Source organism: Podarcis cretensis (assembly GCF_951804945.1).
Source record: "Podarcis cretensis genome assembly, chromosome: 2".
Taxonomy (NCBI): domain Eukaryota; kingdom Metazoa; phylum Chordata; class Lepidosauria; order Squamata; family Lacertidae; genus Podarcis; species Podarcis cretensis.
The window spans coordinates 112,875,186-112,888,444 of record NC_137171.1 but is presented as its reverse complement, the minus strand read 5'-3'; the positions used below and the strand labels follow the sequence as shown (position 1 = coordinate 112,888,444).

At 44.3% G+C, this 13,259-nt stretch overlaps 1 long non-coding RNA gene across 1 annotated transcript; it reads left to right on the top strand.

Moving 5' to 3' along the window:
* Positions 1–793: 793 nt before the first annotated feature.
* On the top strand, positions 794–8,426 carry LOC307209130. Its single transcript, XR_013835320.1, has 3 exons — positions 794–941; positions 5,597–5,703; positions 8,169–8,426. It is a non-coding gene; the product is annotated as an uncharacterized lncRNA (long non-coding RNA).
* Positions 8,427–13,259: the final 4,833 nt, after the last annotated feature.

Genomic DNA, 13,259 nt, shown 5'->3' with positions numbered 1-13,259 from the left:
CCATAACACGCACAGAAATTTCCCCTTACTTTCTAGGAGGAAAAAAGTGAGTGTTATGGTGCAAAAAATACGGTAAGCCCCAGCTCTGCCGTCCCATCTCCACTTCGGAACTGACAAGGCCATCCATTAAGCGTTACGGACTGATAAAGGAGAGGGCTTTGTTTATACAGCTGGGTTCCTGTTAGACATTGGCTCAAGTGCTCAAGTTAATGCTTTTTAGCTAATGGACCCTTGGAGAAGGAAAAATGGGGATTTGGGGGCCCGTTTCAGACTGACTGCACAGACAGGCTTTAGATTTGGGAAACCCATTCCTTCAGTCCAAGGCTGATGGACTTAGCTTTGGTACCTTTTGGGTTTTCTTTAGGTAACTATCTCCAGAGACTTGGGCAGTAATTGCTTTGGCTTCTCTTGAAGCATCACATTTGTGACACAGTCTGTTTGCTGCCCAGGAATGCATTTGATTTATTGGACCAACCCGAGTGTGAACTTCATAGTAATGTGCGGCTAATCTTCTCAAATCTGTCCAATTAGTGACTCACCCAGGATAGAGAAGCCTTTTTAAGAACTGCTGTGCACTGATCTTCCGCATTTCCTGCTTTAATCTCTGAACAATTTCCAATTGCACATTAGATTCATGGAGCACCAAGGGCTGGAATACGTTCTGAGGTGCGTTAAGTACCGATGGTTGAATTGAAATTAGACAACCCACACAAGTCAGGAGGAGGTGACAGTAGATGGAGACCAGTTGAACCGGCACAAACCTCCCTGTGGATTATTGCAAAAGATCGATCAAAATCACTCCACCCCAAACTGAATTAGCAGCCACCTACCAGTTCTGGGAAGGAAAGGAGAAGCTGCGTACATAAAGGCACCTGAGATTCTTAGACCACTGGAACATCACCAGGAGAAGGCATCCAAGACAGAATCAACATCGCCACCTTGTAAGTTAGAACTTCTTTGTTCGCCGGTTGAAAAGAGGGGAAGAAGACTTCAGAGGTGAAGGTGATTTGCTCCGGGAGCATTAGGAATCCTGCAGGTCCAATAAGATGATGATTGCCTGGAGAGAGAAAGGGAAATGGGGGGAAATTATTACAGGGCTGCACCGACTGGTGGTGCAGGATGGTGGAAGCCTACCCTGTTCCTCGAGCAGGAGGAAAATGGACTGCTAAACAGATGGGGTTGTTTTAATGTCTAATTACGGATGCTCATGGTTTAATCTTTGTTTTAACTGTCTTTTATACTTTCAAAGCCGCTTAGAAGCCTGTTTAGGAATTAAGCAGTACAGTGGTACCTCGAGTTACAGATACTTCAGGTAACAGACTCCGCTAATCCAGAAATATTACCTCAGGTTAAGAACTTTGCTTCAGGATGAGAACAGAAATCGCGTGGCGGCAGCACAGCACCAGCAGGAGGCCCCATTAGCTAAAGTTAAGAACAGTTTCAGGTTAAGAACGGAGCTCCGGAACAAATTCAGTTCTTAACCCGAGGTACCACTGTAAATTAATAGCTAACCAAGCAACCAATATAAAACTGGGTTTTAATTAATTAAAGAGGATAGGGAGACAAATGAAATTTATTTGGAACGAGAAACAGCGTGGAGGAAGAGGTTCTTCCCAATCAGCTGGTCTAGGAACACAGGTGATTTTGCCTTCTAATTAGGGAGGTTGGATTGGCTCGCTTGCCAGAGTCATCCATTTCTGGCCTCTAGCGCTTCCATTCTGGTGGCTGAAATGCAAACTACCTTTGCTGTAATGCAATTAATAAAACCACTATAACTGGTGAACTGTAGTTTTATTAATCCTGATTATTTTTTTTATAACAAAATAAATATGAAAGTCATCTTTAAATGTATTAAATTTGTTTAGTTATCATGGACAGCATTCAACTACTTTTATTATTTTTGCTCTAGGATTATCACTATGAGATTTTGACCCTCCCCTACCCCAAATCTTCCCCAGAGAGTTGCAGGGACTGGATATGGGGAGAACATTTCATTGCGCAAAGAGAAATCCTTGCGCAAATCTCACCTTAGTGCTACATTGAATACAATGCAATGCTTCTTAGCTCATATTTAACCTCGATTAATAAATAACATAAATGCGGACTTGTGAAATTGGGGTGCTTAGTGGAGCCTCACCTTAATTAGACTGAAGTAATTTGCCTTCATGGGACGTGGGTGGCGCTGTGGGTTAAACCACAGAGCCTAGGACTTGCCAATCAGAAGGTCGGCGGTTCGAATCCCCGCGACGGGATGAGCTCCCGTTGCTCGGTCCCTGCTCCTGCCAATCAAGCAGTTAGAAAGCACGTCAAAGTGCAAGTAGATAAATAGGTACCGCTCCGGAGGGAAGGTAATCGGCGTTTCCGTGTGCTGTTCTGGTTTGCCAGAAGCGGCTTAGTCATGCTGGCCACATGACCCGGAAGCTGTACGCTGGCTCCCTCGGCCAATAAAGCGAGATGAGCGCCGCAACCCCAGAGTCAGTCACGACTAGACCTAATGGTCAGGGGTTCCTTTACCTTTACTTTAATTTGCCTTCATAAAACAACAGTCGGATGTTGTAAACAGTGGAGACTCTTCCATTACGGCTTCTGGGGCACATCTCTCAGAATATCAAGAAATATTTGTAATGCTGCAAAAAGAAAGAAATCTCAAAGCCACACTTCCCCACCCAGCACACATTTTATACTTCTTTGAATTTGCAGAGGCTTGTGGAGGCATTTTTGTCAGTCTTCTGTTTCCTGGCCAGTCAGCTGTCCGGCACCACTCAACCAACCCTAACCCAGAAATATAGCCAGGGCCGGCCTGTCCATAAGGCGGATGGAGGAAGCTGCCTCAGGCGGCAGAATCCAAGGGGTGTCTCTGCATGTGTGGCCAATGCTAGAGAAGCAAGGAGAGGCGGTTGCGGTGGCTTCCAACTTCTGGCGAGATCACCCTGGGCTCCTGCAGGATCTTGCAGAAAAAAACATGTAACTGCCATTTGAATATTAGGATTATTGAGTATTAAAAAGACTGCTGGCTTTTTACCCAGTGATGACCACACTGCGGCTCTCACTATTTTTTTGAGGACTGGGCTGCATCAATAGGAGTATAGCATCTAGATCAAGGGAAGTAATAGTGCCACTGTATTCTGCTCTGGTCAGACCTCACCTGGAGTACTGTGTCCAGTTCTGGGCACCACAGTTCAAGAAGGACACTGACAAACTGGAAGGTGTCCAGAGGAGGGCAACCAAAATGGTCAAAGGCCTGGAAACGATGCCTTATGAGGAACGGCTAAGGGAGCTGGGCATGTTTAGCCTGCAGAAGAGGAGGTTAAGGGGTGATATGATGGCCATGTTCAAATATATAAAAGGATGTCACATAGAGGAGGGAGAAAGGTTGTTTTCTGCTGCTCCAGAGAAGCGGACACGGAGCAATGGTTCCAAACTACAAGAAAGAAGATTCCACCTAAACATTAGGAAGAACTTCCTGACAGTAAGAGCTGTTTGACAGTGGAATTTGCCGCCAAGGAGTGTGGTGGAGTCTCCTTCTTTGGAGGTCTTTAAGCAGAGGCTTGACAACCATATCTCAGGAGTGCTCTGATGGTGTTTCCTGCTTGGCAGGGGGTTGGACTCGATGGCCCTTGTAGTCTCTTCCAACTCTATGATTCTATGATTTAGTAGCCACTATATCAGATACTGGAGGAAAACCTTGAAAGCCCAACACCATGAAGATGTTCAGAGCTGTTTCCTTGAAGGCCACATCTCCTCATAATTTTTTTGTTTGTACTAGTAACCAGAGAAGCAAGGGGTTCCCCCCCCCCCCCCCCGCTACTTTGTGGAACATTTTGTTTTGTTTAATACCGTATTGACCTGAATATAAGCCTCGCTTCTTCTTTTTCCAAATTCCAACCTTGAAAAGTAAAGGTAAAGGTAAAGGTAAAGGTAAAGGTACCCCTGCCCGTACGGGCCAGTCATGTCCGACTCTAGGGTTGTGCGCTCATCTCACTTAAGAGGCCGGGGGCCTGCACTGTCCGCAGACACTTCCGGGTCACGTGGCCAGCGTGACGAAGCTGCTCTGGCGAGCCAGCACCAGCGCAGCACACAGAAACGCCGTTTACCTTCCTGCTATAGAGCGGTACCTATTTATCTACTTGCACTTAAGGGTGCTTTCGTACTGCTAGGTGGGCAGGAGCTGGGACCGAGAGACGGGAGCAAGTCCTAGGCACTGAGGTTTTACCCACAGCGCCACCGGCGTCCCTTTTGAAAAGTAAAGTGTGGCTTAAATTCACGACCTTACAAAAACTGGCTTTTATGATATCGCTGCTGGAACAGACATACAGTAAAATGGAACGGGTGTGAGTGCCTGCAGAATTTTAAGAGAGCGGCTTATATTCGGGTATTGTCTTTTTTTCTCTCCCCCCTCCCCTTGAATTTTAAAGGTCTGGCTTATATTCGGGTGCGGCTTATATTCAGGCCATTATGGTATTTGTTTGTGGTCTTTTGTGTGTGTGTGTGTGTGTGTGTGCATGTGAGAGAAAGAGAGAGAGAGAGAAAGCATGGACACAGTATGTGTATGTGTCCTTCTGTAATAAATATCTATAGATTTTTCTGAATAATTTTGCATTTATTTTTGTGAATTAAATTGGGAGGAGATACAGTGATGGCTTGTGAAGCAACAAACTCTGTGCTCAGGTGTCCAAAAGCCGCATCAGCAGCTGGGTGCAGCAGGGCAAGGCATCTGAGTGACATGCAATCCCAGAGTATTTCCCAAATAGGTGTGTGAATTTGCTCTCAACAAGTCTCTTCCTTAGCTTTGCACAATCCTGCCACAGTTATGAGCACACCAGGAATCCCATGTGCTTGTCTGTCCTTTGTCAAGCACTCCTGTATGGTCTCTGTGGACAAAATGTTCTTGTATTTTTAGGGGATATTTTACTATCACTGAAGTTAGGGGAGAAAAACCTTAGAAGAAAAGTTACTTTGATCAGGTAGACATCTGTGCTGGATGGCAAGTCAACACAGCATGCAAAGGGGATGGTGACTGTAAGGTGAACAAGAACGACAGTCTACTGAACTCAGCTACCTTAGTGAAAAAAACAGAACTTTGAATGCGTTATAAACATGCAACACTAGATGGTGCTGGAGAGCAAAAAAAAATTCTTTGCAATTTTACATAGCGCTTTTTTCCCTTTTGTCATAATAATTTAATTTCTGACTTATTTATAGCAGGGTTTTATCCTGCGTGTAGATCCACCCTAAACGTACTAAATTTATATCCTGCCCTTCCTCCCAATGGAGGCCAATGGGCATGGCAAACAACGAGTGATAAAACAGCAAATACATCTTAGAAACAAAATTTTAAAAACCCCAAAAGAAAAAGCAACTCTATTTCAGATGCAGACTATGAAAGATAACAAGTGAAGCCTTTTTCTGGCATGGAGACGAAGCGATGGAGGAAGCGTTCGTCGGTTTAATTTCTGCATGTTGGCCTACTGTTATAAATGAAAAAGAGCAAGGCCAGTAAAAACTGTGGGAAATGCTATGCAGAAAGGAGGATATTTACCCTGGTTATGTCTTGGAGCCAGTCTGTGACTTATTTCTTCCCAATTTCTACCTGCAGGTAAAGGTGAACCCAGCAAGCTGCCAAGATGTGCAACTTGAATTTTGTTTGGAACATACTGAAATGTATGTTTAAGATAGTAATGTGGATTTGTAACAAGGCCAAAGGTAAGAGGAGTGGGCTGATGCAGGGGGTCTTATCATTCACCCACCTTCCCCAAGGTGGTATCCTTTTCTGTACTACAAAACCCATCAGCTGCAGCCAGCATGGCCGTGAGAGCTGGGGCTGGTGGAAGTTGTACTATGTAACAGCTGAAGGGCACCAGGTTGGGTAAGGTTCCAGCATATTCAGAGTCTGATCCTGATATACTTCTGTTAAACACATATAGAATACCCTCTCTGAATGCTTATTTGCCATGCTTAAGACTTCCCTGATTCTGTTGTTTAACCTTCTCTTGAAAACCTCATATTTTACCTGGTGCTTAGTTTTTTATTACTTTTTTAAAAAAATATATACAGTATTATTTTTACCTATTTCTGGAAACTGCCTCGCGGGGACCTGGTCCTAGGAGACAGGATAGAAACATTTTGGATAAATAAGTAAAATTATACAGTGGTACCTTGGGTTGGGACGCAGGTGGCGCTGTGGGTTAAAGCCTCAGCGCCTAGGACTTGCCGATCGAAAGGTCGGTGGTTCGAATCCCTGCGGCGGGGTGCGCTCCCGCTGCTCGGTCCCAGCGCCTGCCAACCTAGCAGTTCGAAAGCACCTCCGGGTGCAAGTAGATAAATAGGGACCGCTTACCAGCGGGAAGGTAAACGGCGTTTCCGTGTGCGGCTCTGGCTCGCCAGAGCAGCGATTTCACGCTGGCCACGTGACCCGGAAGTGTCTCCGGACAGCGCTGGCCCCTGGCCTCTTAAGTGAGATGGGCGCACAACCCCAGAGTCTGTCAAGAGTGGCCCGTACGGGCAGGGGTACCTTTACCTTTATCTTTACCTTGGGTTACAGACGCTTCAGGCTACAGACTCCGCTAACCCAGAAATAGTACCTTGGGTTAAGAACTTTACCTCAGGATGAGAACAGAAATTGCGTGGCGGTGGTGGGAGGCCCCATTAGCTAAAGGTACCTCAGGTTAAGAACAGTTTCAGGTTAAGAACAGACCTCCAGAACAAATTAAGTTCTTAACCCGAGGTACCACTGCACAGAAGTCAGGGAGGATGGGAGGGGGGATTAACTTAGAAATAAATAAAAAAAGAAAGAGCTTGTTTCACTGGGCATTTTACCTACATGCACACTGGGATCCGATAAGTTATTTCCAAACACTTTTTATTGAAAGGGTGGGGCAGATATCTGCCAATTACCGTAAATATAATGGAGCCAAACATGATACTCTGAGCTAAGACATTTAAATTAAACACCAATAAGATAAGTGCACCCAAAGCAGAGGCTCAGATAAAGATCTTGGTGACTGGGTGGCCCTGGCACAGGAGAAGGGACAATGTCACTTGAAACATAGGGAGCTCAGTATTGCCCACACGGACTGGCAGTAGCTGTCCAGGGTATCAGGCAGGGACTATTCCCAGCTCTATCTGCAGATGCTGGGGATTGAACCCAGGACTTTCTGCATACAAAGCAGATACTCTAGCCCTGAGCCACAGTATGGTCTCTCCACATTTTGCTGCCTGAGGACAAGATGCCTCCCGCTCCCATCTTCCACTGCCCTTGAGGGCAAACAGGCTACAGTGGTACCTTGGTTCTCTAACTTAATCCGTTCCGGAAGTCCGTTCCAAAACCAAAGCGTTCCAAAACCAAGGCGTGCTTTCCCATAGAAAGTAATGCAAAACGGATTAGTCCGTTCCAGACTTTTAAAAACAACCCCCCCAAAAAAACCCCCAGCAATTTAACATGAATTTTACTATCTAACAAGACCATTGATTCATAAAATGCAAGCAATAATCAATGTACTGTACTATAAAATAAATAAGACAGTATTGTTAATTGATAAAAATTAAAATTAATCCTTTTTCTTACCTGCACTGATGATAGTCATTGTTTGGATGGGGGGGGGGGCTTCTATCCATTTCCGCAGTCATTCACTCACTCACTCAATCAATCAATCAGTAGCTGAACTGGGTTCCACACAGTTACAAAACCCAATTAACTGAACAAGCCTCAAAAAGAAAAACGTAAAATAAATAGCAAAAACAAAAGCGCCAAACTTAATCCGTTCCGGAAGTCCGTTTGACTTCTGAAATGTTCGAAAACGCAAGGTGCAGCTTCTGATTGGTGCAGGTGCCCACAGAAACAATAGCCGACAATTGCATCGGACGTTCGGCTTCTGAAAAACGTTTGAAAACCAGAACACTTACTTCTCGGTTTTCAGTGTTTGGGAACCAAGGCGTTTGAGAACCAGGGTACCACTGTAGATGCATGGATCAAGGTTTCTCCAATGAGATTTTCTGGAAATGAGCAGCGCAAGCCTGAACACGTTTACTCACAAGTAAGTCCCTCTGAATTCAGTGGGACTTCCTGCCCAGGAACTTGGTTAAGGATTTGCCCCAGTAGGCCAGGTTCCCTTCCTGACTTCTGGCCTTTTATGCTTTCCCCATAGTCTTCATGTGTGTTTCTTTTTCAGAACGGATGAAGCCACACAAGCCGGCAATTGAAAAACCACCCAAGGCAGAGACTGAAAAACCACCCAAGCCAGAGACTGGAAAACCACCCAAACCAGCGACTGAAAAACCACCCAAACCAGCGACTGAAAAGCAAGACTGAAGAGGGAATGACGGACCTCCACAGTCCCATCTTCTCCTACACTGGCAGTAACATCCCTCTGATTGTCAAGGCACGCCATGTTATTTTGTTAATGCAATAAAGCTTGTTTGGAGCCGAACAGCTGAGTTTAAGGATTTTATTTTCAAGCGAATGATGTCTAAGAGGCATTGGAAAAATGCATTTTTATTTATTTGCATTTGCATATTGCTAGGAAGGTCTCTCTGCGCCACTCTGTGGGCTAGTGGGCTTTTGATGTGCTGAATTTTAATTCTCTTCTTTAAACAACACAGCCAAACTAGACATGGTGGCCTGAGACCCAACTGGGATAATTCAAAGGGGAAGTGCAGCTTCTGTTGTAACTGTGACAATAGAAAGGAGGGAGTCCACCCTTTCCATGTCGTAATTTTCTAGACTGGATTCTAGCGCTGTCACTCCCCACAGAGCTATTTGCCCTGTGGGTTAAGACCAAAAGGCGCTCTGCTATGGGGCAAGCAGGTCCAAAGGAACAGTTTTCAGGCTGGGGGTAAAGATCACCAGTAATAATAATAATAATAATAATAATAATAATAATAATAATAATTTATTATTTATACCCCGCCCATCTGGCTTGGTTTCCCCAGCAGCTTCCAACAAAACGCTAAAATACAGTAACCTATTAAACATTAAAAGCTTCCCTAAACAGGGCTGCCTTCAGATGTCTTCTAAAAGTTTGGTAGTTATTTTTCTCTTTGACATCTGGTGACATCTGAAAGGGATTCGAACCGCCGACCTTCTGATAGGCAAGTCCTAGGCTCTGTGGTTTAACCCACAGCGCCACACGCGTCCCTCTGCTTTCCGCCTTGAGGACGGAGAAAAGGAACTTTAGTCACAGATCTCCTTCTAGGACAAAGTACATGTGACTCACTGTGTGCATTGCAGAACTTAATGGAGTATATAGGTCTGGGATATATTAGAGCAACCCCCTGTAGCAATTCACAAAACATCAACAGGGTTAGATTATCTTTTATTCAGAAGAACAGCTTTATTCATTTATGCCATTAAAATCTTGTCTCAGTCGGAAGACCTTCACCCATATAGCTCTACGTGAAAGGCTTTGTAAAGAATTTCTCACAGGCCATGTGTAAAGGAATTCTTTCAAAGCCATATCAGCTATTGTAGTTCAAAAATATATCTGTACACAGAGGTTGGAACTGATTGGGTTTTTTTTATTTTGAAGCCAAACTGTTATGCATCTAGCTTAAAGAGTTCTATTCAGAATCCCAGCATTAAATGTATAATAGAAGAGATTTCAGCAGCTTAGTGTGTGTGTGTGTGTGTGTGTATTATTCAGGTTCAATATTTTGCATGATTACACTCGAAAATGCCAGGAAAATGTCACTGCAAAATCCCCACCATTTTCCAGGTTAACAGGATTGCAAATTGATTTTATTCCGGAAACAATGAGCAGGGCACTAAACTTCCACTAGATTCTCTGAAGTGGCTTTTATGTTGTGTGAAATAAAGCTTAAACATGAATAGGTAAGGAAGGAATCATTGGGGAAATGGACTAAAGTGTGGGAACTGCCTGCACAACCCTAAATACAGTTCTGGGTACTGATTTACAAAGCCCTATACAGTTTGGAGCCAGGATACCTGAAAGATTGTCTCATCCTTTATGCACCCAAACAATCACTGAGCTCAGGTGGCCCATTCAATCGAGCCTTTAAGTGAAGCAGCATCTATGAACATCCCTTCCAGTTAGATATCTGGCAAGCAGTGTTTTGACTGGTGTGGTGTTTTTTTGTTTTTTAGTTTCAACAGATATTCCTTTTCCAACAAGCCTGATAAGTGGCAATTTTTATTCCGGTCTGTATCTGTATCAGATTTGAAAATGTTTTCATTGTATGTCTTTTTTTTTAGTTTTCATTTACTTATTGTTAAATTGCTTTGGAACGTTTCCTGGGAAGAGATTAATAAATGAAACAAACAAACGAGCAAAAAAATATGCCACAATTTGCATTTGCTCTCCTCCGTTCCTGCTAATATTCCCTACTGGAACTTTTGTTATTCGTGGTTTTTCATCCCCATTAATCCATCAATAGGTTGCATCATCCCTTTAGGAAGAAGCCCTGTTCCCCTCCCCCCCCCACCTTGCCATCCCATTGCCATGACAACTGCAAGAGTCCAAGCTGGAGGAATTTACAGTATGGCAACCAGGAGAGGTGGTTACTATGGCAACCATTGGCGTGGAAGTAGAGAGGAGATGGCTGCGCTAGGCCTCACTAACCAAGGAAAGGGCTTGGGGAGTTGCTAGCTGTTTCCCTCCTGCTTCCTGCAGGGACCCGTGCCAGAAGATTTGCATTACAATTCAGAAATTCAACAGGTGAAGCTTTCCTCCCATTGGCACAACTCTGTGCTGGGATAAGATGCACCTGTTTGATTTCTACCTGTCACACATAGTCAACTTGCTGGAAAAGAGGTGGCCAGACTAACTGGGGACTCTTGAGTTCGTCCAGAGGCGTTTTCTATATTCCAAAAAAAGAGAGCCAGGATTCCTGGGTACTTTGTGGGAAACGAGGTCATCTCTAGAAAATGTATTTACCTGCATCTGCTTGCTGTGGATAGATGTGTCTCCATGGAGACTCCAAGTATCCTTGTTGACCTGGCTTGGGTTTTATCCTTGAGCGGACAGTGAAACAGCAAATGCTCTCAAATCTTAGGCGCCATAACCTGTTACTCCCCACAGTTGATTTTTTTATTATTATTTGTATCCCAGCTTTCAGGATACAAATGTTTCTAAGTGACTTACATAAAAAAAAATATTAAGCCATAATAAACAATATCAACATATTAAAATCCTTGTTGATAGGTGGGGATTGGTTACCTCACTTGAGGCAATGTGGTATAGTGGTTAGGGCAGGGGCAAGCAAACTTTTGCAGCAGGGGGCCGGTCCACTGTCCCTCGGACCTTGTGGGGGGCTGGACTATATTTTGAAGGGGAATGAATGAATTCCAATGCCCCACAAATAACCCAGAGATGCATTTTAAATAAAAACACACATTCTACTAATGTGAAAACACGCTGATTCCCGGACTGTCTGTGGGCCGGATTTAGAAAGCAATTGGGCCGGATCCGGCCCCCAGGCCTTAGTTTGGCTACCCATGGTTTAGGGTGTCAAGACTAGGGTTTGAATCCCCACTTGGCCAATGAAGCTCAATGGGTGTCAATGTGCCAATCACAGCCTCTCAGCCCGACCTGCCTCATAGATTTTCCTGGGCATGGGGGGCGGGATTTCCAAAAAGTCTTGCCTTCTTGCGGTGTGTGTGTGTGTGTGTGTGTGTGTGTGTGTGTGTGTTGAAAATAAAAAGCTCAACAATTTTGGGGTCTTCCTTAGGAAAGCTCAACAACTTTAGTTTTCCAGGTGTCTTGGAGTGTTTGCTCCAGGTTCTGCCTCCTTACACTTTATAAATAACTTTGTGTATGTAAAGTGTTTTTGTTTCTTTTTAGAGACTTGCTGATAATGAAGAGATGGAGGGTGGTCTTGGAAATCTGAACGCCAGGAAATTACTCCCTCATAAATCTGGGATTCTTGCTGCAGGCATGAATGGATGTTGGGTGATTCATCGCAGAATCAGAAGCAATAATGTAAACGCATGCTGCTATGCTTTAGCTACAATCCTAGACACACATCTACCTGGAAGTAAATCCTGGATAGTTCAGTTGGTGGAGCATGAGATTCTTAATCTCAGGGTACTGGGTTCAAGCCCCATGTTGGGCAAAAGATTCCTGCGTTTCAGGGGGTTGGATAGATGACCCGTGCAGTCCTTTCCAACTCTACAATTCAGTGGGGCTTACTTCTGAATAGCCCTGTATAAAATTCCACCACCAAGCTGGAACCATATACAGTAGACACTTTTCTTGGGAGGAGCAACCTCATGGAACATAAACACGTCATTGTTTGAGCATTTAGTTCCAGAAATGCAAATACGTTTTGTATCAAACTGCATTAAGAAATCACTAGATGAATCACACAGGGATGCCTGCCTGTGTGTGCATCTGCCATCACTTTTAAGTTCATGTTTTGTGTTTAAAGCAATATTCTTATGCAAAGGTTGGCATGACCAGGTTGGGATAGCTAGGATAGCAGGCTTGTTGGTTTTGAATGTTTTATGTAGGTTTTTTTTCCAATTTTGTTGTTCTGTGTGGGACAATGACAATAAAGATTATCGTATCATATGGCTTTGCAAATATTATCTTAAGCTTTTAGGGTGGGGAAAGGAATTAATCTTTATGTTTCTTAAAGAACAAATGCAAAAAAGTGTACAGTTGTATCCCTAAAATTTTAGATTAAGAAATCCATTATGTTAGAGCCAGTGTGGCGTAGTGATTAGGACCTGGGAGACTTGGGTTCAAATGCCTCCTCAGCTATGAAGCTCAATGGGTGACCTTGCGTCAGCCACAGCCTCTCAGCCTGACATACCTCACAGGGTTGTTGTGGGGGTTAAATGAGGAGGGGGAAGAGCCATGTATCCCACCTTGAGCTCTCTGGAGAAAAGGTGGGACGTAATTGCGAGAAATTAAACAAGTAAACATTACCGCTCTTCCAAAATATTAGACTAAAAAGCTGGGAGAGCAGCCTTGGGATTCTTGAAAGCAATTATACATATATATTTTTCTTGGTATATGCGCCAAAATGTACAAGGGGAGCAAAACACCACCTCCGTCTCCCAGCTGTGGGCCTGCGACTCCCCTAATCTCTAAACCCCCACCTGTACTTTCATTGACTCATATCCATTATATCTGCTATGCAAGGCTCCATCTCTGTCTCCAATCAACCTGTCAATCCATCCAGCTATTCGTCAATAAGTCTGCCCCCCACCTTGACAAGCTCTCAGCATTTTCCTTCCACCTATCTAATTCTCCATTCCTGCCTTTCACTCTCTCCCCCCCCCGCCCCCCGCCCCCCACTCC